This window comes from Giraffa tippelskirchi, chromosome 7, assembly GCF_054371585.1.
Source record: "Giraffa tippelskirchi isolate mGirTip1 chromosome 7, T2T-mGirTip1v1.2.pri, whole genome shotgun sequence".
NCBI classification, from domain to species: Eukaryota; Metazoa; Chordata; class Mammalia; order Artiodactyla; family Giraffidae; genus Giraffa; species Giraffa tippelskirchi.
Genome location: NC_137281.1, coordinates 142,132,340 through 142,156,883, shown reverse-complemented (window position 1 = coordinate 142,156,883; position 24,544 = coordinate 142,132,340). Strand labels below are relative to the sequence as shown.

General features: G+C 46.9%; 1 protein-coding gene across 11 annotated transcripts in view; it reads left to right on the top strand.

Moving 5' to 3' along the window:
* Positions 1–4,415: 4,415 nt before the first annotated feature.
* SLC8A3 (solute carrier family 8 member A3) overlaps positions 4,416–24,544 on the top strand; it is a 156,464-nt gene continuing 136,335 nt past the window's right edge. For 6 of the 11 annotated variants that reach the window (XM_081508847.1, XM_081508846.1, XM_081508851.1 and 3 more), the window contains exon 1: positions 4,578–5,474. The gene's annotated coding sequence lies outside the window, so the exon portion shown is untranslated. Of the gene's footprint in view, positions 5,475–24,544 lie in introns of all 11 variants that reach the window. The other 5 variants (XM_081508850.1, XM_081508845.1, XM_081508848.1 and 2 more) reach the window with 4 other exon arrangements.

Below are 24,544 nucleotides of genomic sequence, written 5' to 3'. Positions count from 1 at the left end.
AAACTTATAAAACTGTGTTGAATAACAGGAGACATAATACATGTTTTTCTTTATTTTAATAGAACTATTATAAATAGAGATTATAGGTAAATCCAAATGTACCCTGGAAATATGATAAAGAACTATATGCTTTCAAATAATGATATTATTATTATTATTATTATTAGGGAACAAAGAAAAAATAAAGAGATTTATATGTGCAAGTATATTCCATCATCCCAACTGAATGCACAGTTACAGAGAATACCAAGGAGAGATAAGAAGGCCTTCTTCAATGAACAATGCAAAGAAATAGAAGAGAACAATAGAATGGGAAAGACGAGATCTCTTCAAGAAAATTGGAGATATCAAAGGAATATTTCATGCAAGGATGGGCATAATACAGGACAGAAATGGTAAAGACTTAACAGAGGCAGAAGAAATTAGGAAGTGGAAAGAATACACAGAGGAATTGTACAAAAAAGGTCTTGATGACCCGGAAAACCACGATGATATGGTCACTCACCTAGAGCCAGACATCCTGGAGTATGAAGTCAAGTGGGCCTTAGGAAGCTTTACTACTGATAAAGCTAGTGGAGGTGGTGGAATTCCAGCTGAGTTATATGAAATACTAAAAGATGATGGTGTTAAAGTGCTGTACTCAATATGTTAGCAAATTTGGAAAACCCAGCAGTGGCCACAGGACTGGAAACAGTCACTTTTCATCCCACTTCCAAAGAAGGGCAGTGCTAAAGAATCTTCAAACTACCGGACAATTGCACTCACTTTCCATGCTAGTAAGATTATATGCTCAAAATCCTTCAAGCTAGGCTTTACCAGTACTTGAATTGAAAACTTCCAGATGTTCAGGCTGTGTTTAGAAAAGGCCGAGGAACCAGAGATCAAATTGCCAACATTTGTTGGATCATAGAGAAAAAGGAAGGGAATTCCAGAAAAACATCTACTCTGCTTCATCGACTACACAAAAGCCTTTTGACTGTGTGGATCACAACAAACTTTGTAAAATTCTGAAAGAGATGGGAATACTAGACCATCTTACCTGCCTAGTATGCGGGTCAAGAAGCAACAGTTAGAACCTTATATGGAAAAACTGACTGGTTCAAAATTGTGAAAGGAGTATGACAAGGCTGCATATTGTCACTCTGTTTATTTAACTTATATTCAGAGTACATCATATGAAATGTTGAGCTGGATGAGTTACAAGCTGGCATCAAGACAGGCGGGAGAAAGATCAAACAGTTCAGATATGTAGATGATAACCATTCTAATGGCAGAAGTGAAGAGGAACTAACGAGCCTCTTGATGAGGGAGAAGGAGGAGAGTGAGAAAACTGGCCTGAAACTGAACATTCCAGAAAGTAAGATCATGGCATCTGCTCCCATCACTTCATGGCAAATAGAAGGGGAAAAAGCAGAAGCAGTGACAGATTTTATTTTCCTTGGGCTCCCAAATCACTGCGTACAGTGACTGCACCCATGAAATTAGAAGATACTTGCTCTTTGGAAGGAAAGAGCAAGTTATCCCTCACCTTCCCTCAAGCAACCATTGATTGTTTTCTGTGACTCTAGATTCTTTTTTTTTGCTTGTTCTAGATATTTTTCTTCTTGCCTCTATATCTGTTGATGTTTCTTCAGTGAATATTTGTTTTCACGTCGCTAAGTCGTGTCCAACTCTTTTGCAACTCCCAGAATAGGCTTCCCTGTCCTTCGCTATCTCCCAGAGTTGCTCAAATTCATGTCCATTGAGTTGGTGATGCTCTCTAACCATCTCATCCTCTGCCACCATCTTCTCCTTTTGCCTTCCATCTTTCCCAGCATCAGGGTCTTTGGAAACATCACTTTGCTGACAAAGGTTATATAGAAAGCTTTTGTTTTCCCAGTTGTCATGTACAGATGTGAGAGCTGTATCATAAAGAAGGCTGAGGGCCAAAAAATTGATGCTTTCGAATTGTGATGCTGGAGAAGACTCTTGAGAGTCCCTTGGACTGCAAGGAGATCAAATCACTTAATCCTAAGGGAAATCAACCCTGTATACTCACTGGAAGGACTGATGCTGATGCTGAAGCTGAAGCTCCAATCCTTTGGCCATCTGGTGCAAAGATCGGACTCACTGGAAAAGACCCTGATGCTGGGAAAGATGGAAGGCAAAAGGAGAAGATGGTGGCAGAGGATGAGATGGTTAGAGAGCATCACCAACTCAATGGACATGAATTTGAGCAACTCTGGGAGATAGTGAAGGACAGGGAAGCCTGTTCTGGGGGTTGCAAAAGAGTTGGACACGACTAAGTGACTTGAAAACAAATATTCACTGAAGAAACATCAACAGATATAGAGGCAAGAAGAAAAATATCTAGAACAAGCAAAACAAAAATGAACCTATAGTCACAGAAAACAATCAATGGTTGCTTAAGGGAAGGTGAGGGTTAACTGCAGAGGGGATTGAGAACTTTTGAGAGATGAAAATGTACTGTATCTTGATTTGAGTGGTTGTTATATTTGTATGTACTTTTGTCAAAACTCATCAACCTGTACACTTAAAACAGGTGACTTTTATTGTATGTAATTGAGATGGTTGGATGGCATCACCGACTCAATAGCATGGGTTTGGGTGGAATCCGGGAGTTGGTGATGGACAAGGAGGACTGGTGTACTGCGGTTCATGGGTTTGCAAAGAGTCAGACATGACTAAGCAACTGAAATGAACTGAACTGAACTGATACCTCATAAGGGCTTCCCTGATAGCTCAGTTGGTAAAGAATCCACCTGCAATGCAGGAGACCCCAGTTCGATTCCTGGATTGGGAAGATCCATAGGAGAAGAGATAGGCTACCCACTCGAGTATTCTTGGGCTTTCCTTGTGGCTCAGCTGGTAAAGAATCTGCCTGCAATGAGGGAGACCTGAGTTCGACCCATGGTTTGGGAAGATCCCCTGGAAAAGGGAAAGGCTACCCACTCCAGTTCTCTCTGTTGGAAAATTAAGATGCTTCCAATTTTTTACTCTTATATGTAACTAAACATTTGAGCACAGATCCTCCATTATTGCCACAAAATGAATTTCTACTAGTAAAATTACTAGTAGAGGCAAAAGTGGTTCACATTTTTTAAGTAATTTGATATATCTTCCAAAACTGCCTTCCCTAAAATCTATGCTAATTTATGGGTCCACCAGTGGTCTCTTGGTCTTGATTATGGACCAATCCGCCTCATGGGTCCCCATGAAAACAGACACAAGGTAAATCCTACCAGTTGTCATAACCTGAAGTCTCACGTTAGAAGTTATTGAACTTATGCAGAGTCAGTGCCTCAGCCCTTAACTGGATTCAAGGCCCATGAATGTTGAGGGATGTGAGACCACAGGGCTCAGTTAGGACTGAGGATATCTGGGACTCAGACTCAGGACTGAAACCACTGTGTGATTTGATGAAATAGCATTGTTCAAGGGACCAGGAAAGAACTCACACACCATCCCAAGCTCAGGCGCTCTCTAACTCCTATGCCTACTTAATCACTTTGGACCAAACCTTGTTCCAGAGCAGTTCTTAGGGAAGCCAGGAATCTGGGAAGTTGCACATACTGAGCTTGCTGTTATCAGTGAAAATCCAGTTGATTCCACCTTATTCTGCATGTGGCCTTGGGATGGTTTTTTAACCTCTCTAAGGCTCAATTTCCTCAAGAGAAAAATGGAGTTCATAATTGTACCTGTCTCACAGAGTTTTGTGAGGATGACATGAAATTAGGCAATCAAATTCATTAGCAGGGCACTTGGCCTTGAGGAGGTGCTGACACTTGGAGAGTACTATTCTCACTTTTTTGGCCCATCATTTTCGGCTTCAGGCAGCAAAGGCCTGAGAGCAACTTCGTGCCCCTGTGTTTTTTCCCAGAACCTGCCCTGGTGTCTCTACAGAAGCCCAGCCACCAGGCTCATTTTAGATCTGCCTAATGCCATCCATAGACTAGGGATGTGAAACCCCATTCTTAGGAGAGGCTTGCCCACCCCTCATGCCTCCAGGACCAAGCCTGACAAATATAGCAGAAATTACAGGCATCTGATTTAAGGCTACGTGTGTACACTTTGTGTAAGCCAAGCCCCAAACCCTAGTTCTGTTGCTGCATCAAAGGGTCATCTCTCTTCCAGACTCCAGGCCCAGAAGAAGCAGCAATTTGGGAGACAGCCCCCTCGTATTTTTAGCCTTAAAAACCCCAAAGCCAACATACCAGCGCTCACCCAAGCGTCTGTCACAAGCTGTTGTTTGATTTGGGTTGAGAAAATGACAGACTGAGTTCTGCACCAAGAACAGAAGGGGGAAAAAAAAAGAGGGGAAAAAGGGAGTTTTCTTTTCCCTCCACTGCTAACCTCCATCCCCCCTCAACTCCTCCCCTAGGCCTGGGTGGACCCTGCCTGGTTAATCGCCCCCTGCTATATTTAAAAACCACAGATGTGTTTGGTGGAGACTTAATTTCGGGATTGCAGGCGGCGTCTCCTGAGGACAAGGGGAAAGCCGGTGCTGCGCGCCCGCCTGCCCTCCCTCCCCGCCGCTGCCCGGAGCTCTGGACTCCGCGGAATCCAGGTCAGGACGCGCCGCCGTCTTGGAACTGCCGCTGGCCAGGAGGCGCCCGGCGCCAGGCTCCAAAGATTGGGTGGGTGGCCGCGGGCTACGGGTTCCGTCTGCATTCGGTCCTGGGGGCTCTCGGGATGCGAGAGGCAGACTCGGCTCCCCGCTGCTGGTCGGGAAGCTCTCTGAAAATCGCCCCCATCGGCGCGCGAGGATAAATATGCGCGGCTAGTCGTGCCGTGATAGGGTGACGTTGGGTTTTGGAGGCTTGGAGATTGGCTTTTGATTCGGCTTCCTCCTGAAGCTTAATGGGCAAAGCTCTCGGCTCGCCCAGAAACCAGACCCTCCGCGCGTCCCCTCCGCGCGCGGCGAGGCCGAGACGAGTCCTGCGGTGACGGCGTGCTAGGCGGAGAGCCGGCGCGCTCCCAGCCCCGGGAAAGCCCCGGCGACGCAGACTGCAAGTCCGGGGTCCTCGGAGCCGCCAGGGCGCGCCGGGCCGCTCGCTTTCCTACCCCTCCCGGCAGGGATCCCCTTGCTGCGGGCGGCCGGGACTCCGGGCCTCTCCTGAGCTTTTAGTCCGAGCCCGCGCCCGAGTCGGGGTTTCCCGGGGGTCTACGGAGGCGTGCTCCCTGCTCCTTAAACCGGTGCCAAGGGACCCCTCCCCAGGCCCCCTGCTCCGGCCCTAGCCCTCGCCCTCCGGATGCGCTGCCCCAAGGCTCCCTGAAAGCTGGTAGCCCACGAGCCCGGCGGGCGGGCGGCGGCGGCGGACTGACATGCCCCGGACGCGGCTGCGGCCGGCGGGTAGCCCGCTGGGGCGATGAGCCGCTGCGGCCGGTGAGGAGCCCGGCGGCGGGGGCATCGCGCACCTTTCTCACCACCCCCCCTCACTTGCCCACCCCGCCCGAGAGACCGAGAGGAACCGGTGAGTGAAGGGCTGAGCCTCCTGCCCTTCCCCCTCAACCGGCGGCCGAGGCCGGGGAGGCAGAAGTCTGGCGGGGGCGGCTGAGGGTGGTGGTGGTGGAGGGGGTGGGTTTGGGGATGTCCCCGTGAGGGTTCCGACTTGTGAATAACGGTGTTAATTAAGTTCTTTCTCGAGATCATTCACGTGAACTGCTTTCCTGCGGGTCTAGTGTCAGAAGAGGTGGCGGGGGGGAGGGTGCCCCGGAAAGTGTACTCGGATACAGGCGGTGCTGGGAGGTGGGGTGGGGGGCGTTCTGGCGGACTGAGTGCCTCCTGGGAGGTGCCGTGGTGGTTGCGGGGAGGGGGGCGCGGTGCAGAGATGCCTGGGCTGGTCGCGGGTTTGTCGGGTTACGGGCGGGTGCGCATTAGGGAGGCTGAGCGCCGTGTTGCGTGCTGGATGCGTGTATGCATGTGTGTGCCTGGGCTGTGCCAACGAGTGTTGTGCTCCCGGGGTGGCGAGCGCCCGTGGGGTTTGGGGGCTGCGAGGGGAGCGCGTTACCCACTCGGCGCGCGCCCGCCTGTACGCACGCCCGCGCGCACCCCAACCTCGGGGCTCCACCGCCGCGGGTCAGGAACTGCAGCCCCGGCGCACCAGCCCGCGGCGGCCAAGGGGGCGGGGAGAAGGAGGGTTTCTCCCGGCCGGTGTCCTCCCGTCCGCGGTGGTCTGGGCGGGCCGGGGCCAGGTGGAGAGAGGTGATGTGTGTAACTATCCCCCCTCCCCAGCCCATCTGCTCCCCGCCCCACCCCCACCCCCGCTCGCCTACACACCCCTCACCGCCGCCACCACACACATGCACACAAGCACACATGCACACAAGCACACACGCACACAGCCACAGGCCTTCATTCAGAGGCTGGCCTGCTCCTGCAAGACCCTGCCTGACCTGCCCCGAGGACCCGAGCCACTGGGGAGATGAAGAAAGCGATATGTTTCGGGAGGGGAAAAAAGCGATTTTTTTCCCTCCTCTTTATTCACTGTGTTTTATTTTTAACCGTGGAGGGAGGGGGTGGGGGTTAAATAGAACAAACGCCTTTAATGCAGTGCCATAAATTTACCCGCTCCCTGCCCGCCTGCCTGCCGCCTGTCTCTTTCTCCCTCTCAGTCTCTCCTTGTCCGTCTGTCTCTCTCTCTCTCCCTTAGTCTGGTGCGCTCTCTCTCTGTCTTTGGCTCTGTCCCTTGGTGATTAAAAAACAAACCCCGAACATTTGGTTGTTCGGGCTCCTGGGCGGAAAGATTGAAACTGGGGTTAGTTTATGAGAAGGGCAGGCCGCAGCTGGGAGCAGGGCTGCGCGCTCTTGAGTGGCCGAGGAACACCCCAGGCGGAGGGAGCTGTGGATACGTGATAGGAGCACATCCGGCCTGCTGGTGGGGGCCTCGTGGCGACCTGGTGACTCGCAGCCGTGTGTGATTAATCTTCCGCAGCTGTTGTGCCCCGTCCACTTGAGCTGAGCTCTTGTTTACCTCGATTTTCAAATATAGCTGCTGCACCCTGCTTCTCCCTGACGGAGGAAGATCCGCTCAGGTCCTCCCTCCCGCCGGCCCTTCTTCCTGCGGGCCTTACGGGTCGAGTTTGAGAGAAACCCGCGCCTTCCCGCGTTGCGCCTTTCCACGCGAGCTGGGTTGAGGGTCAGAGCTGGGGGCAGTTGTGGTCTCCCAGCCCCTCACAGGCATCTGCAATTCCCCTTTGCAGTTTACACATACAAGTCCACTCCACAGTTCCCTGTTCCTTTAAATTAAATATAGATATGGGGTTGAGAAGAAGCAGGTGGGACCTAAATTTGGTTGAAGTGGTTTTCAGACTTCATGAAGATGGGAAGGCTGTTTAGGTGGTTTCCTCTACCTGGGAATGCTTTATTGCTCTTCCAACACTTCGTCCTTGTCTAATGTACTCCTATTTATCCTTCTGTCCTTAGTTCATTGGCGACTTTCTCAAGGAAGCTTTCCCTACCTTCCCTAAGCCAGATTCCCTTATTTTACACTCCTAACTTGAACCTATTATTTTGAAGTAATTTAAAGATGCACGTTCAATTTATTTATGTGATTGAGTAATGCCAGTCACACCTCTGGACAGTAAGCTGCATGAAGGGAGGAAAGAGAGCTGGTGTTTTTTCATCTTGTATCCCCAGGGCCTGGCAGTGTGCCTGGCATAGAGAAGCTACTCTGTCAATGCTCGGTGAATGAATGAAACTAGGAGGAATAAGTTACCTCTCCTCTGATCTCTACTTTGGCATCTCTTGCAGAAGGGCTACAGTCCTTCCCAGGTGGTGCTCATAGTAAAGAACCCATCTGCCAGTTCAGAAGATGAGAGAAGATGCAGGTTTGATCCCTGGGTTGGGAAGATCCCCTAGAGAAGGGCATGGCAACCCCCTCCAGTATTCTTACCTGGAGAATCCCATGGACAGAGGAGCCTGGCGGGCTACAGTCTATGGGGTCACAAAGAGTCGGACACAGCTGAAGCAACTGAGCATGCATGCACACATGGCCCCGCAGAGCCTCCTGGTCAGAGAAGGAAGAACAGGGCCAGCAAACTGACCCTGTAAAAAACACACCCTTCCCCTGGACTTCTCCCTGGGCTGGGGCCCTGAAGCTGAGGGAGTGTCCTCCTGATCCAGCCCTGCCCTGTCCCTGTGCAAGGCGGCCCCTTGTACAGTCCCTGGCGCAGTTACTGGTATTGTCCATGGGTAGTCATTGTGGGCATTGTTCCTCAGCCTACATGGTCCAGTCACTCACTGCCGACAATCTGGATTTGGAGGAATATGTCACACAGCTTCTCCTCAAGCTACCAAGGTTGGATCAAAAGAGAAAATCACTCCCTTTGCACTCAAGCCTGGTTGCTTTGCTTGGAAGTTCAAACATTTGATGAGTTTTAGAAATACATTTGACTCCAATAAAGAAAGGCGTCATTGATTCAATCAATCAGTTATTTATTCAGTAAATATTCAACAATCCCTTTGGCCAAGTATTTGCTGGGTACAGAGGCAAATAAAATAGAGTGTTTCCTTCCCTCATAAACACACACTCATCCCAGCAGGGATAACCAACTAGTGAACACACAATTACCATTTAAACTGATTCCTCTCTGTGAAGGCTACATCCCAGGTGCAGTGAAAATGTAGGAAGATCACGCTCTAGGGGGTCTTGAGGAGACCTTCTAGGGATAGCTGATCCCAGAAAGACAGGCTAGCGAGGAGCTGGCTTTGGTGAAAGTAGGGAGGGAAAAGGTGGGGGAGCAAGGTCTTTGAGTGAAAGGATCAGTACGTGCTGTGCTGTGCTCAATCATGTCCAACTCCTTGAAATCCCCTGGACTGTAACAGCCCACCAGGCTCTGTCCATGGGATTTCCCAGGACAGAATACTGGAGTGGGTTGCCATTTCCTACTCCAGGGGATCTTCCCCACCCAGAGATTGAACCTGCATCAGTCTCCTGCATTGCAGGCAGATTCTTTATTGCTGAGTGGTCAGGGAAGCCCTGAAGGGATCAGAATGCAAAGGCCTAAAGTGGACAAGAGCTCTTTCAAATGACTGAAGACTGAGGGTAAAGTTTAGAGAGATGAGTTTAGAGAAGTTCTAGGGGCCAGATCTTGAAGGACTTGTACTTCATGCTAAGGTTTTCCACTGAGTTTCCAGTGGGGACTTGGGAAGGATTTCGGGACTGAAGAGCATGGTCAGATAGTGCATCAAGACCAGAGAGTAGCAAGAGGGAGTAGGGGGCTGTTGTAGAACCCTTGTGCGTTGTCATCCTGCTGGCCTATGAGGGAGGGTTAGGGGGTTCCTCTTTCTGTTTTAGCATACAAACCAGAGCTGTCCTTCTAGGAAGAAATTTCCCTATTTTCTTTAATGAGATTGGTTTGTGTTCAGTTGTCTCTTTGTTTTTTGGATGGGCACTCTAAACCCAACGCTGGGTAGACCGCCTCAAGGGAAAGGAAAAATGGCTCCAGCATGTCTAAGACACTCTTCCCAGTCAGCTGAGCTGCCCAGCAAGGTGGACCCCTAAAGATCTGAGATCTCTGGGGCGTGGGGAAGGTCTTGAGCAGGAAGGTGAAGGGTAAGAAGGGTTGCGATCCATAGAGACTATTGAACAAGACATCTAGATAGGAAGAATCACACGTATATGTACATTTTTTATAATGTGAAGAGTAAGTAGAGGCTAATTCCTGAATCAAGTGTATTTAGATGTGGTATACAGGGTCATGTCTACTAAGAAAACAGCTCTTGGAATGGGTCAGGTAGCATTTACTGTCTTGATGTCTGAATGACAAATAGTGCTTTCCTGGTTGTGTACAGGAACGCTGGGTCATGTGGGGACTGGATCTGGAAGTGGGTCTGGAAACTGTATTCCTGCCCAGGCTTCCTCATGGCAGTTTCCAAATCACTTGAGAGGAAGGGATGTCCAGGTCACACACCACTTTGTTCATCCTAGATAATGAACCAAATAGTGTGAGCTTGCACACTCTTCCTTTGCACCCTGATCTCCCAACTTTGTATTCCATCCTTACTTGTTGCTGGTCTCACAATTTAAAAAAGCTCTCCCTTCCCTTCTTGCCCAGTGTCTCTCCTGCCCTGACTTCATCAGCTTGCCCTGAGCTCTTTCTTTTTGAGCATTGAATCCCCTCCATCTAATTGTAAGCATGCTCAACATCCTGGCAAGAATATCCCTTTGTTTACTTCCTCCCCTGTCATTTTCTCTTCCCATCTTGCTTTCCACACACTCTTGAAATTTTAGAGTAGACACCTATTTCCCCATCACTCATTCATACACTTCGTCCCTTGCTTTCTCATTTTTTCCTACCTTCTGCCCAACTCTCACTCACCAAGGACTTCTCATTCCCCCCAATATAATAACTTATTCCTGATTTCCCCCAACCCCCATCAGAAAAGATTGATCATTAGCTCCTTGAAACTGTCCCCTCTTGACTTCTATCACACAGAACTCTCCAGGTTCCACTAGCTCTCTAGGTGGGCCCTCTTTCACTTCGTCTCCAAGATCCTCTCCTCCCTCCCAGTTTTCTCCCACAGGTTTGCTGTTGCACCTCAGGCTGCAAAATTTACAGCCACTGTGTGTGATGAAGTGCTCCGTTAAGATGGAAAAGGCATTAAATTTGTACTGTAAGATATTCTGGGGGCTTTCCTAGTAGCTCAGTAGGTAAAGAATCTGCGTGCAGTGCAGGAGACCAGGGTTCAATCCCAGGATTGGGAAGATCCGCTGGAGGAGGAAATGGCAAACCACTCTGGTATTCTTGCCTGGGAAATCCTGTGGACAGAGGAGCCTGGCAGGTTATAGTCCATGGGATCGCAAGAGTCTAACGTGACTTAGCGACTAAACCACCACCACCATAAGATATGCTGAGTGAGAGAATGAAAGAGAATACACTCACACAACTTTTATTACAGTATATTGTTATAATTGTTCTATTTTATTATTAGTTATTATTGCTAACATATTTCAGTTCAGTTCAGTGGCTCAGTGGTGTCCGACTCTTTGTGACCCCATGGACTGCAGCACGCCAGGCTTCCCTGCCCATCACCAACTCCTGGAGTTTACTCAAACTCATGTCCACTGAGTCGGTGATGCCATCCAACCATCTCATCTTCTGTCGTCCCCTTCTCCTTCCTCCTTCAATCTTTCTGGGCCTAATTTGAAATGTAACTGTAAATGTGTATATACAGGAAAAAACATAGTATGCGTAGAATTAAGTACTATTTGCAGTTTCAGACATCCACTTGGGGGTCTTAGAATTTATTCCACACAGATAAAGGAGGACTTTACATCTGTAAACAGATGTTGCTTACATCTGTTCAGTCCATTCCTCTCTTCTCTATCCCTACTACCACTACCTCAGTATGGATTTTACAACCTCTTACATAATAATAATGATAAGTATAATAGAAATTATTATTATAGCAGCCAACATTTGTATGTTTGCAACAGAGTAAAGCTACTCTATTGCAAAGTGCCCAGCATTGATTTTTCCCACTTAGTCCTTACCGTACCTGTAAAACAAATCACTTTCTAAGCTATATTATTATGATGATACTATAAACAGTAACTTTCTAACATCTTCCCAACTTCATTCTTCCAGTCCTTCAATTCATTTTAGTGGCTGTTATAAGATTGCCCTCCTAAAACACCAATCTAGGCTTGTCATTTTCCCACACAAAAACCTTGAAGGGCCTCTCACTTTTTGCAGCAGTCCAACTCCTGATATTCAGGGTCCTCCATGGCCTGCTTCACCACTCCACGTCTAGTCTCACTTCTTACAGTTCCCATGTGGGCACCTAAGTACACTTGTCCTTTCTTCTGTGCCTTTGTTCATGGTTTGCTTTTCACTAAGAATCTTTCCTGTTCTTCAGTTCAAATGCCTCTTTCTGATGGGAAGACCTTGTGGAGAAGCAGTCTCTTATTCTGAATTTTGATAATGAAGCATCTGTTTTTCACAAGTCCCTTATATTTATTGAAATGCAGATTTTTTATTATTAAAAATATATATATTTTTTCATCTTGAGACTTACCTTCTTTCCTGGACCAAGTCCTTTCTCTTTCTCCCGCTTATTGTTGTATGGTACCTGAAACACAATGGCTGTTCAATGAAAAATGAATAACCTACCTCACTCTAGAGGCAGGTAGACTAAGATCAAGAAAGAGAATCTGTCCTATTTATCGTAAAAGGAGCCAGCGAAGGAGTCAGAAAATCAACCCAGGAATGGACAATGTGGTGTCACAGAAAATGCATTGAACAAGTGGCAAGAATAGTATATTTTAGTTATTATCACTTCTGACAACTACAGGCAAAACCCACTGCTGCTTTCTGGGCCTCACATTCCTTACTCTTAAAAAAGGCTATGTTGGATGTGTTGACTTTTAATCTACTTCCCTGACAATTCTGTGTTCTGTGGGTCTGGTTCCACAGCTTACAGATCATCTCCTACTAAGAATATTTTTCGTGCTGACCACATCTTTTGTTTCAGAGCCTTCCAGCTGCAATTTGAAGCCTCCAGTGTGTGTTATTACATTGGGTCTCTAGAGGTGAGATGAGCAGCCAACCCAGCTACCTGGCTGTCTGGGCTACAAGGCATCCTGAGCTGGTTGAGGGCCCTGGTGGCCAGAGCAGCCTCTGTGTGGCCCTCCTTTGTGGAGTCCCTTCCCACTGCGACCCTCTAGGGCATTCTCAGAATGACTAATAGTCATGCTCGGCCCCCAAATGCTCCAGACAGTTCAGTCTCAAGTCCTATGCTTCTGCTTTTCCTTTTCCAGCCAGGAAGGATGTATTTGGATCCATGTAGACTCTGTTGAGAGTCTACCTGGAATCCCTTTGCCCAGCGGCTTTCCAAAGGTTCTGCTTACTCCCTATCATATCACTGTACTCTCTCCCCTAGGATTCAGGAAGAATCATCTTGAGTCTGTACCTTCCAGACCCTCAGGAGGAACTAATGGGGGAGTCAACTTTGAGGGGAATTGTTAATGACCAGCCAGTGTGTGTGCTCTAAAATAGAGGAAGAATGGGACTTCCCTGATGGTCCAGCAGTTAAGACTCCTCCTTTCCATTGCAGGGGGCAGTGGGTTCGATCCCTGCTCAGATAGAGAGAGATCACAGCTGCCAAGACAGCAGCTGGATCTGCTGGAAGTCCTAGGAGTCTGCTCCTACTGCCCTCTTGTGAAAGAAGGGCCCAGAACATCCCTGGAGTTGAGTGTACAAGAGACTCTCCCAGCCATGTATCAGAGACCGAACTCTGAGTGCTTGCCCGAGTCCATGTGCTCTTCCTTTGGGCAGTGATATGATTTAATCCCATATTTTAACATTTAAAAATTAAGAGAACTAAATGGTATTAAAAAAATAGATCAGTCTCCTGGAGAATGAGCTGAGGAAAAGGTACGTAAAAGTACCAGCTTTTATGGCCAGCTTTCCCTTCATGGGTAGGCAGTAGGTCAGAGGGATGTCAGCTCTCTCTCTGTAGATAATTCCAAAAAATAGAGCACAAGTCATTTTCTCTGGGAACAGAGAAGGGTGGGAACGATACCCCTTCAGGCTGCCCTGGGCTTCTCACGCCCCTGGCCGAGCCCTGATTTCCTTTCAGTAATAGGGAATGTTGTCTCTTGGTCTTTCCTGACATGATGCTTTTCCAGCTTTGGTGGAGGGAGACCCCTGAAACCTGGAGGACCAAGGTTTGGTTCTGACTCCATTATTTCTTGGCTTGGAAACTCTAGGCAGCTAACTGAGCCTCTGTGTCTTCATCATGATGAACATCCTCGTGAGGACTGAATGGGAGCAAGAAGGCCTTTGTCAGCTGTTGGTACAGACTATCACTTGATGTTTGTTGAGGGAATAGTGCCCTATGAGTGTTGGCTATTATGAGGCCACACACTCTGGAGCAGAAGTAAGGTGCCCATGAGAGGACTAAGGTAAATAGAATGAAATATGTTTAGAAACAGTCTTCCAACAGCCCTCCAAATACTTTGTGGTCGGTCCTGTTGGTGCTTTCAAATGAACAGAACTGCCGGCTCTCTGAGGTCATTGGTTTTAACCATTTACCTCTCTACCCCAAGGCTTCCCAGAAGCTTGACATCTCCTCTTACAGGTGCATCTCTCCAAAAACGCTTAGTCCTGCAGAGCGAGCACTGATCTCTTCAACAAATGCTGGCACTCACTCTGCCAGGCTGCAGTCAAGCAGCCTGAGAATATCATGGTGAGAAAAAAGATCAAGTTGTCTGCTCCCATGGAGTTTATAGTCTATGATAAACCAGTGAACAAATAGAAAAGCAATGATTCCAGCCAGGGTGGGTGCTCTAAAGAAAAGAAAAGAGTGGGAATTCCCTGCTGGTCCAGTGGTTAAGACTCTGCACTTCCACTGCACAGGCACGATTCCATTCCTGGTCAGGGAACTGAGATCCTGCAAGCAGGATCAAGTTGTGAGCTTTCAGAGATGCGTGCATTCCATCAACATTAGGCATGAGTGAAATTGCAGCTTGCCCTCCATCTCCTATAGCTGAGGATCCTTCAGCTCTACCATCTTCCACCTCCTCTCCCTGCCCAGTCAGTAACTCTTCTTGCCTGTTCACTCGATGCCAGCCCCTGTATGCCAGCTGTTGTACTGTACTCCTGTACTTTTCAAGGTACTGTACTGTAAGATTTAAAATGTTTATTTTTTGTGTTGCTTGTTTTTTTTTTTTTTAATGAATTATTTGTGTGGAAAGTATTACAAACCTACTACAGAGTAGTTCTATATAGTCAGTTGTGTTAGTTGAGTACCTAGGCTAACTTTGTTGGACTTGGGAACAAATTGGACTTACAAATGCACTCTTGGAAAGGAACTCATTTGTATGTAGGGGACTTACTGTATCTGATTTACATTTTAAAAAGATGGTAGTTGCTGTTTTTCTGGAGCGTAGACTATAACAGATGTGGCAAGATTGGCAGCTTTGCAGTAGTCCAGGTAAAAGATATAATATTGAATCTCCAGTAGCTGGAAAAGAGTGTGACATACAGTTGGCACTCAATAAACTTGAAAACACATCCAAGATTCTGCGGACCAACTGAAAACAGAAGATTCTGGTAGTGAAAGAGGGATGAAGAGACACAGCTGGGACCAAACCGCATCAGGCACTGTCATCATCCCAGTGGTCCTGCAGGGCTTTTCCTGTAAGGATCTCCAGGACTGAAGAAATGGGAGCTGGAAAATTCGACACAAATTGGTCAGACTTAGATAGCTGTATAGCTTTAGGGACGTCTGTGAGTGTGAGACAGATAGGGCCAGGAGAATTCTGGGCTCTTGGGAAGAAAGCTGTAGAGCTCCAACAAAGGACCAGAATGCTCCTCAGTCTTGTCAAGGTAGTAACCATTTGTTGGCTCAATAGTTCAGACTGTTCTGAGTCTGGGCTTCCAGGTGGCACAGTGGTAAAGAACCCACCTGCCAATGTGGGAGATGCAAAAGTCACGGGTTCAATCCCTGGGTTGGAAAGATCCCTTGGAGTAGGAAATGGCAACCTGCTCCAGTATTCTTGCCTGGAAAATTCCATTGACAGAGTAGCCTGGTGGGCTACAGTCCATGGGGTCACAATGAGTTGGACACGACTGAGCACACGCACACACACCCCCACCCACATGTATTGATTCTACTTTTGAAAACGCTCTAAACCCCTGCCTCCCCTCAACAGGCCTGCTCTCATTGCCTGTGTTCAGGTTCTGATCACGTCTCACTCAGATACTTTGAGAGTCTCTGAACCGGTCTTTCTGCCCCTAGTCTTGCCCCACCTTCATTCACGTATCTAGTTTCTGCATTGTTGTCAGTCTAGGTCTCCGTCCAAAGGAAAAACAGTGATCTTGTCCCTCCTGTGATTAAAAGCCTTTCAGTATTTCCTTATTACCACCAAGGTAATGACCAAATTCCTTGACTGGGCATACAAGGCCTTTCACAAACTATTCCTCACTGATCACTGCAGCTTCTCTCAATTCTGTCAAATCCTGTCCTTCAGACACCCTGCTCACCTTTCTTTAAACAGACATTGCTTGTTGAGGCTGACCTGCTCTTTAGCATGGCTTTCTCTTACCTTTATTTGAGTTGCAGTGGCTTTGACCCAGTTAACTCATGTTCATTCTTCAAATCCTAGATCCAAAGTTGCCTGGTCCATGAAGTGACCCTGATGGTCCCAGGCAGCACTTGACCTTCCTTCCTCTGTACTGTCTTGGCACATTGCACATGCTTCCAAATCTAGGACTTTTTTTTTTTTTTTTGTAATTTGGTTTTCTGTCACTGTCCTCCAGTGAAGTGTGTGCTCCTTAGGGGGGATTACATTTTTGTTCATATAACTCAAATTGGAAAAACCTTGCCCACAGCATCCCTGACAGATGGGATGCTCCATTTGAACACTGCCAAGAGTGGGAGAAATCACTGGCTATTATGCCTTCTATTTTTGTGCATTTATTCATGGATCTATTCATTCACTAAGTATATACTGAGCACCCACTCTATGCCAGGCACTGATATAGATGGCAGGGATACAGAAATACCAAACAGATAAAAATTGCTACCCTCTAGGAACTTTTATTCTAAGTTTTTTTGAATATGCAAAAAAGGAGTTGGGTACCTTCTCATCTAATTCAGTGAAAGTCGACCTGTACCACGTGGACTGAGTTTCATACAAGTGCATGCATGTATATGTGAATAAATGAATCACTGAGCAAACAAAGATGGCGTGAGGAAAAACATGGAGAAGTCAACATAAGATACCATCCATGAAAAGGAAAATACTTAGAAACATGTCTTGCTGAAAATAGGATGAGTAGCATCATTTTCCTGTGTAGATAAGGGAACTCTGGGTCTTTTCTGTTTCTTTAGTAAAAGTGTAGATTAAGCTAATAGCAGGTTTAGGGAGAGACAATGGGAAAATCTACTTATATGGGTAGGGAGTTGACACTCTTTGTCATTGGCAGGGTATGAAAAGAAGTCAGAGTCCAGGAGGGTGAATGTTTGTCTAGTGTATAGAAAGGCTTTGTGGTACACCCACTTATGAGTCAACTCATGATATGCTAAGAGTCCTTCTTTTGGTCCAGAGAAATTCCGTAATGGTTGGAATCCCTGAGATGCAAATGTATTTCTTAGTTAGTCTGTGTTTTTTTTTATTCTCTCCCAGGATTCTCAACCTTGGCTGTACCTCTAAATCAACTAAGGAACTTTTAAAAAGTCTAAATATTGAGACTTCACTCCCAGAGAGTCCAAAACTTAGGTCTGGAGTGAGATCCAGATACCTGTATTTTTTGGAGCTCCAAAGTTATTCTGATGCACAGCCCTCTTTAGCATGTGATCCTGCTTCCATTATTGCCTCCAGTGTGGGGGATGACTTACATCCAGCAGCTGGAGAAGCAGAACTTAAATTAGGTGAGCAAGGCCCTTTCTTTCATTCTTCCTTTCACTCTGGTCCCCTTGCATGGTTAGTGACTCTCCAGATCTGTCAAGGACTTAAAGAGGGCAAAGTCCTCTGGCCTCTAGAGAGTGTGGCAGACCTCTGAGTGGAACCAACAAGCCTTGGAATCATAGAATTTTGGAGGCAGGGAGGATATTAGAGATCAGATCCAACCTCTTAGCCCTCTGAACTGAGTGTGATCACTTGCTAAAAAAGAAAAGTCCCTATATTGAGGGGGAACCCCTCAGGGAGTTTCTCTAAGTATGTAGGAGATGGACATGCAGACAGATCAGCCCAGGTTAATGTGATGATGTGTGACAAGTGCTTTTAATGGTCATCAAAGGGCAAGAGGAACACAGGGGAGAAAATGACTCAGTTGGAAGGTAGAGGAAGAGGGTGTTATCAGGGAAGGCTTCCCGGAGGAGATAGAGGTTTCCAGGGCTATAGGTTCTTGACCTAAGGGCTCCAGATTCATACCCTGTTTTTCCACCTTCACTTTTAGACTTTGGCATTTGACACACAAAGTTTCATAGCTCAGCTGTGCTACTCAGCTAGTGGACCTGGGTAAATTAGTAATCTTTGGGCCCAAGTCTCCTCATCTCTAAAACAGCTACCACTACCTAAATCATTGTGGGATCCTTAGGTCTTAAACAGAAGCTATAGAAATGCCAGATGCAGTACCAGCCATAGAGTAAAGAATATTCAATGAAGAGATAGGATTGTTGTTGTCATTTTAAAGTCCTTTATTTATATACAGCATGAGGAGATTGAGGCTTGCTGGTGCTTCCTCTTTGTGTGTGGCAGTGCCTAGGAGAAGGCCAGCTGGGTTTTATGAAGTTATCATATGACTTGGATGCCATTAAGGGTTTGGAGGCTTTGAGGAAGGCAAAATGTGACAAATGCATGGGAACAGAGAAGCAAGAATTGTAGAATATCAGCCACACATACTACTGCAAGGTCCTCGATATTATCAAACCGTGATGTATTGCAGCCATTGTCCATAAGGTTAGAGGCAGCTGTGCAGTGACCAACTTGAGAGCTTAGAGCGGAATGAGAAAAAGAGTAACTTCCCATGACATCATCATAGTGTCATGCCCATAATTCCTTGTTTGTCTCTCTCCTTCTTTAGAAGAATATGTCAAATGGTTGGGGATGTGGTGTAGCACTTTCACGGGTGTACGCTCAATCACTAGCGCGGCGCTTGGTCCAAAATGGGCATTCAAAGAGCAGTTGTTTAAAAAATGAGTTTGATCCAAGGTGCTTTTAGTAAATCCAGATTATAGGCTCTCCTTGCTTTCTCCTTGCCTTTTCCTCCCACCCTTCCTTAATCTCTTCTCTTCTGATGTCTCCTGGGGAGTGACTGGCCCTCACACTGCTCTGGGCCAACCTAACTGAAATGTGTGCCTTCACTTCTTTGCCTGTTGTGAGAGATGGACGTGTCTGCCATCAAAGCATTTTTGACTCAAAGCAACTATGGAGATTATCCAACCCAACATGAATTTTCTGGATGAGGAAGCTGATGCCATAAGAGTTCTCTGACTCTTTGAAGTCTCATAGCTTGTTGAGGCAGAGCTAGGAAGAAAGTTTTTGCCTCCTGCTTTCAGATTTGGGGCTCTTCTACTGTTTCAGGCTGTCTTGGAGTACGTAGCATCTCCAAGTTCATAGTGAGGGCTCCATATCCAGAAAGACTCACCCTCCCTTCCCCACGCCCTTTGCTTTTCAAAGGGGTACCCAAACCCAAGGCATCTACCTAGCATGGTGGTTAACGCCAAGTGCTCTAGAGTCAGACTGCCATAATTCAAGAGCTTATTTGTCAACTTACTGTGATTTGGGCAAATTCTTTAACCTTTGTAAATTCAAATTTGCTTATCCCCTGGAGAAGGAAATGGCTATCCATTCCAGTATTCTTGCTTGGAGAATCCCATGGACAGAAAAGCCTGGTGGGCTACAGTCCGTGGGGTCGCAAAGAGTCGGACATCGCTGAGCGACTAACACTTTCACTTTCAAAATAGGCATGACGATAATACTAACTTTTTCACTTGGAATATTCAAAGCGATCATAGTGGATGAAAAGCAGCATCCTTACATTTTCCTCCTTGGATCCAAGTTCCGATTGTGGCAGCCAAACTGCCTAAGTAGCCGAGGTCACGTCTTTCCTACTCGAGTGCCGGGAACTTAGTTCCTGTGTTTCTGGGAGAGCTTTGCCATGGAGAGGACTCTGCAGACTCTCAGCCCCTGTAGGCAGAGGAAGTACAGGAGAAGATGCAGTGTTCTTGGACTTGGGTGACACTTCAGATCCAGTGCAGCCTGGCTGCACCTAAAACTTTAATGTAAATTGGCTGTGACGTCTGTGCAGGGGCCCAGATTTAGAAGCAGAGCAGGACGAGTCTACCCAGGCTGGTGACAGACCCGGAGCAGTGTTCCCATTGGAGAAAGTAGAGAGCGTAGCAGGAGGGAGAATTTGCTCAGTCTGGCCTGGTGGCTCTGTTTTATTAATGATCTGGAAGAAGAGAGGAACAGTGACTTTAATTAAATTTGCCAGTGATATTAAAAGATGTCAGGAGCCACTGCTGAGGACACGGACACCTTGCAGATGGCCCCGGGAGCCTTAGAAAAATAATCCAGGAAAAAAATGAGAGGCCGTGGGCTGAGCCGAGGGGTCAGAGGGTCATCATATGCAGAATGTACCCTAGGCCCACCCTCTGTATCTGTTCTGTTTCCAATAGATTTCTGACTGATCTTCCTGCTTTGGTTTTGTCCCTCTTGAAAGTGAAAGTGAAGTCGCTCTGTCGTGTCCAACTCTTTGTGACCCCATGGAGTGTAGCCTACCAGGTTCCTCTGTCCATGGGATTTTCCAGGCAATAGTACTGTAGTGGGTTGCCATTTCCTTCTCCAGGGGATCTTCCCAGCCCAGGGATCGAACCTGGGTCCCGTGAATTGTAGACAGATGCTTTACTGTCTGAGCCACCAGGGGAGGCAGTGTCCCTCTTATAGCCACCCTAAAACCCATCTAGACAAATTGGTTTTTCTTGAATACAGATCAGACCATGTCATTCTCCTGTTCAAAATCCTATCATTGGCTTTTCACTGCCCTTAGGATAAAATCCCATCTTCTCAGCCTGGCATATAAGACTTGCCATGAATTGGGGCCTCCCTCCGTGTCCAGCCTCGTCTTCTGTCCCTCCTGCCTTACACTGATTTGCCTGTAATCCTATGTACACAGAGGGCTTTCCTGCCCCATGTCTTTGCTTGGGCTGTTCTCTTTGACTCAGATGCCCTTCCCATTTTCTTTTTTTTCTTTTTCTTTCTTCTTCTTTTTAACTAAAGTGCACTCATGCTTGAAGCCTCATTTCAGGGATCACTTCCTTCAGAACGCCTCCCTGAATCCCCAAGTTGGCTCAGTGCCCTGCTTGTGTTCGGCAGCATTCGGCCCACACCTTCACTGATGACAGTAGAAGTGCCTATGTGTGCAGCTCTCCACCCCTGCTCAATGGTGCTTTGGAGAGAAAACCCCGTATCATATTTTGTTTTGTCCAGTTGGCTCTAGGACAGGCCTGGCAAATCACAGGCACTTGTTAGTGTTTGTCAAACTGAACTGATAGGAAGGAGAATATTTGGGTGGGAGACAGCCTTGGACAATCAGGACACCTCCAGGAGACCTGGGGAGCAGTCGACTCAACCAAATGGTTGGTTCTCCTGTGAGAGTACGTAGGGCAGCCAGATTGCTTCTAAGCTCACAGAAGACTGGAAGCTGACTGGGGCTCATGGATGTTCTGCAACAAATTGGGACATCTTAGTAAGGTGGAGTGGTTAGGACCATCAACTTTGTGTCATCTCTATGTGAGCTCTGGTTCTGCTACTTCTTTGCTTTATACTTTGAGTAAATGACTCAAATGACTTAACTAAGACTCAGTTTCCCAAAATGTAAAATAGGGATTAAAATAGTACTGGTCTCTAACAACAACTAATAGGGTTGTTATGAGGACGAAATAATACGATTGAACTTTATGCACACAATAACTGCTTTTAAGTGTTAGTTACTGTCGTTAATATCTTCCTTGTTTGGGGCACTTCTGGGGATCTCAAGCTGGATCACCTCCATGAGTATGCCTTAGGACTGATTAAGAGCCTTCTGGAAACACCAAAGATCAACTGGGTCTCTTAGGGGGTGCAGTGAACCACCCAGGAGGTAGGGATCTGTCTCAATCGGTGTCTGGGGCTGGAGTTATGGCAAAAAATGACCATTGGCTTGTTCATTAGAGACATCCCTCTCCCTCTGACTTCTCAGGCAGAAACCATCTCCTGGAAGAGCTGGAAAGAACAGCTAGGCATCCACCCGTCGTTTTTCACCTTCAGTTCTAACAACTTGGTGCAGGCAATCCCTAACCACCTTCTTGCTTTGTTTTCTTTTATTTGTCCCTTCAGTTCATCTGTTGTCTCAGGGAACAGTCTTTCTAAACTGACCTCTGATTATGACCACGTGATAGCATAGTCCCCATAAAAACCCGTTGCCGCAACGTGATCCTCCTTAATTGTCCCGGGGGGTATGAGCAGTCGGAGTCCTCATCCCCCGTCGATCAGGATAACACTACCACCTGGGTGTCCCCTGTCCCCTGACTGCAGCAGGCCAGCCTCTTCCCTAACCTGTGGATAGCCCACCCCTTTGGGCTTGGCCAGTTGTGCAGCTGCCACTGCCTGTCACCATGTTGGCTCTTGGTCAAAGAGCTGCTCCAGCTGTGCCCACCTGCTGTCTCCTCCTGCATGGGGCTCATCAGAATTCACACAGTGTTGGGTTTTCAGAGGTCAAGGCAAGGAGCCAAGATCCATGTCTGTCCACAATTCTCCAGGTAGGTGAGTGCTAAACCTATGAATGGGGTCTCTGTGTACATCACAGGTTATGGGGGCATTTTCAGTCTTTGAATACGGATACCGATCACCTTCAGCCTCTCTACTGCTCTGCAGTCATCCTCATAGCCTCTTCTCCCCCGAGTGAGGTCAAAGCCCCAAGCACCTGCTGGGATGACCCCTGGTACCTGGACTAATGGGGATTGTGGGCCTCAGCAGTTGGCTTCCATTCTGAGGAATATGAAGCCAAGTTAATCCACAGAGCCCTTTGGGAGGAGGGCCTTCAGGATTACCATATGCACCAGGGTGTGTCCCAAGGGGAACTTCTCTTTGAGTATAAGCCTTGGCAATTGAAAGAGGTCCTATGTAGCCTCTAAAATCTAGTGAGGATTTGTCTGCGAGATCTATTTTTTTCCAAATGGCTACGATTCAGATTGTAAAATGACTTTTAAGAAGGCTGATTTCTGAGTGTGTTAGGCTGCTCAGGCTGCCATAACAAAATACCATAGACTGAGTGGTTTAAACAACGGAAATTTGTCAGGAGGCTGGGATTCCAAAATCAAGATACTGATAATTTGATTTCTGGGAAGAGGTCTCTTCCAGGCTTGCAGATGACTGCTTTCTCCCTGTGTCCTCACAAAACGAAGAGCTCTCCCTTTCTTTTTCTCTCTCTTGTCTTCTTAAGCGCCACCAAGCCTATTGGATTAGAACCCCACTCTGATGACTTCATTTAGCCTTAATTACCTCCTGAAAGTCCTATCTCCAAATAGAGTCATACCGTGGATTAGGGCTTCAACATAGGAATTGGTGGGGGGATTGTACAATTCCATCCATAGCAGTGAGGAAGCTTCCCTCGGGCCACATTTATTTATTCCAAAACATACATTTATTGAGCACCTACTAACTACCTACTAAGGATACCATGATAAACAGAACAGACATAGTCTTTGCCTTTTTGTCATAGTTTAATGGATGAGTTAGTCGTTAATCATATAATCCCACAAATACAGATGTAATTCCAAAATTTTGCAAGTGCCATGAAGAAAAAGTAAAGGAACGGAGTTGACCATTTTAGGGTGAAGGAAAATTTTTGTGAGAAAGTGACACTCAAGCTGAGAGCTAAGCATTGTTATGAGTGGGGGTACAAAGAAGAAATGATATTTTTGGGCATGGGTCATGTTATGGGCCAAGGTCCTGAGGTGGAAAATAAGTTGGTGTACTCTAGGACCTGATGTAAAGACCATCACTGCAGAAATGCAGTGAGAGGGACAGTGGCAAGGGATGAGGGAGACGAGGAAGAAGGTAGCTCGCACGAGGCTCAGCAGGTCATAGTGAGGATGCAGGTCTTTATATTAAAAGTGAAGGGGAAATGCCAAAAGGCTTCAAATAGGGGAGTAGGAGCACAGGTTTAGGTTTTTTTGTTTTTTGTTTTTTTAAAGATGACTATGGCTATAAGAGAAGATGGAATAGAGAAAGGTCAGAGTTGGAGTGAGTTCAGTGAGGAGGTGACTGAGTAGATTCATCAGGTGAAAAGTAATGGGCTGTGATGGTGGTGAGAGAGATGGGGAGGAGAGTTGATGGGAATCTGTGCTGGACTGGAGAGAGAAAGGCTTGCAAACAGGCAGCAGTTTCCAGGCTGAGAAACCCGGTGGATGGAAGTGCTATTTTCTGAGATGGAAAACAGCGGAGAAGGAGGAGGAGCAAGTAGAGAATAGCAGCATTCTTCCCTTACTAACAGTACTCCTACATGCTTGTAACAGAGGTGGAAACATGGGCAAGTTGTTTTTCTTTAAGGTATTGGATAGTTATTTGCAGTCTCATTCCATCTGAATGAGGCAATGAGTAGAAAGATAACTGTAGTTTCAGCTGAATTTCTTCCATTCTTCTGAACTTATGTTCACCTTTTAATGTCTTGAGGTCAGCAGAGGAGGCTGAATTTCACCCTGAAATCTTGCCTACAGGTTAAAAAAACGTATTTAGAATCACTTGCATGTTGTTTATAGTGCTTCCTACCACTTGGCCTTTGCAGTGTTTGGGTTTCGAATTAGATTGGCTGACTGATCTTCATCTTCCCGTAACTGGATGCCTAAACTCTTTCATAAGGCTGTCTTGCTGGAGGGCTAAGGACTGCTGTGGACTGGGCCTTGGGCACCACTTACAGAACTTCGGTTTAGCTACATGACAGGTAGTATTCACTAGAGAATCAATTCTGTTGATTTCTCAAGCAATCTGAGAATTACAACTTGCCTCCCTAAATTTTCATCTGGGGAAGGAGTTTTTCCCAACTGGGC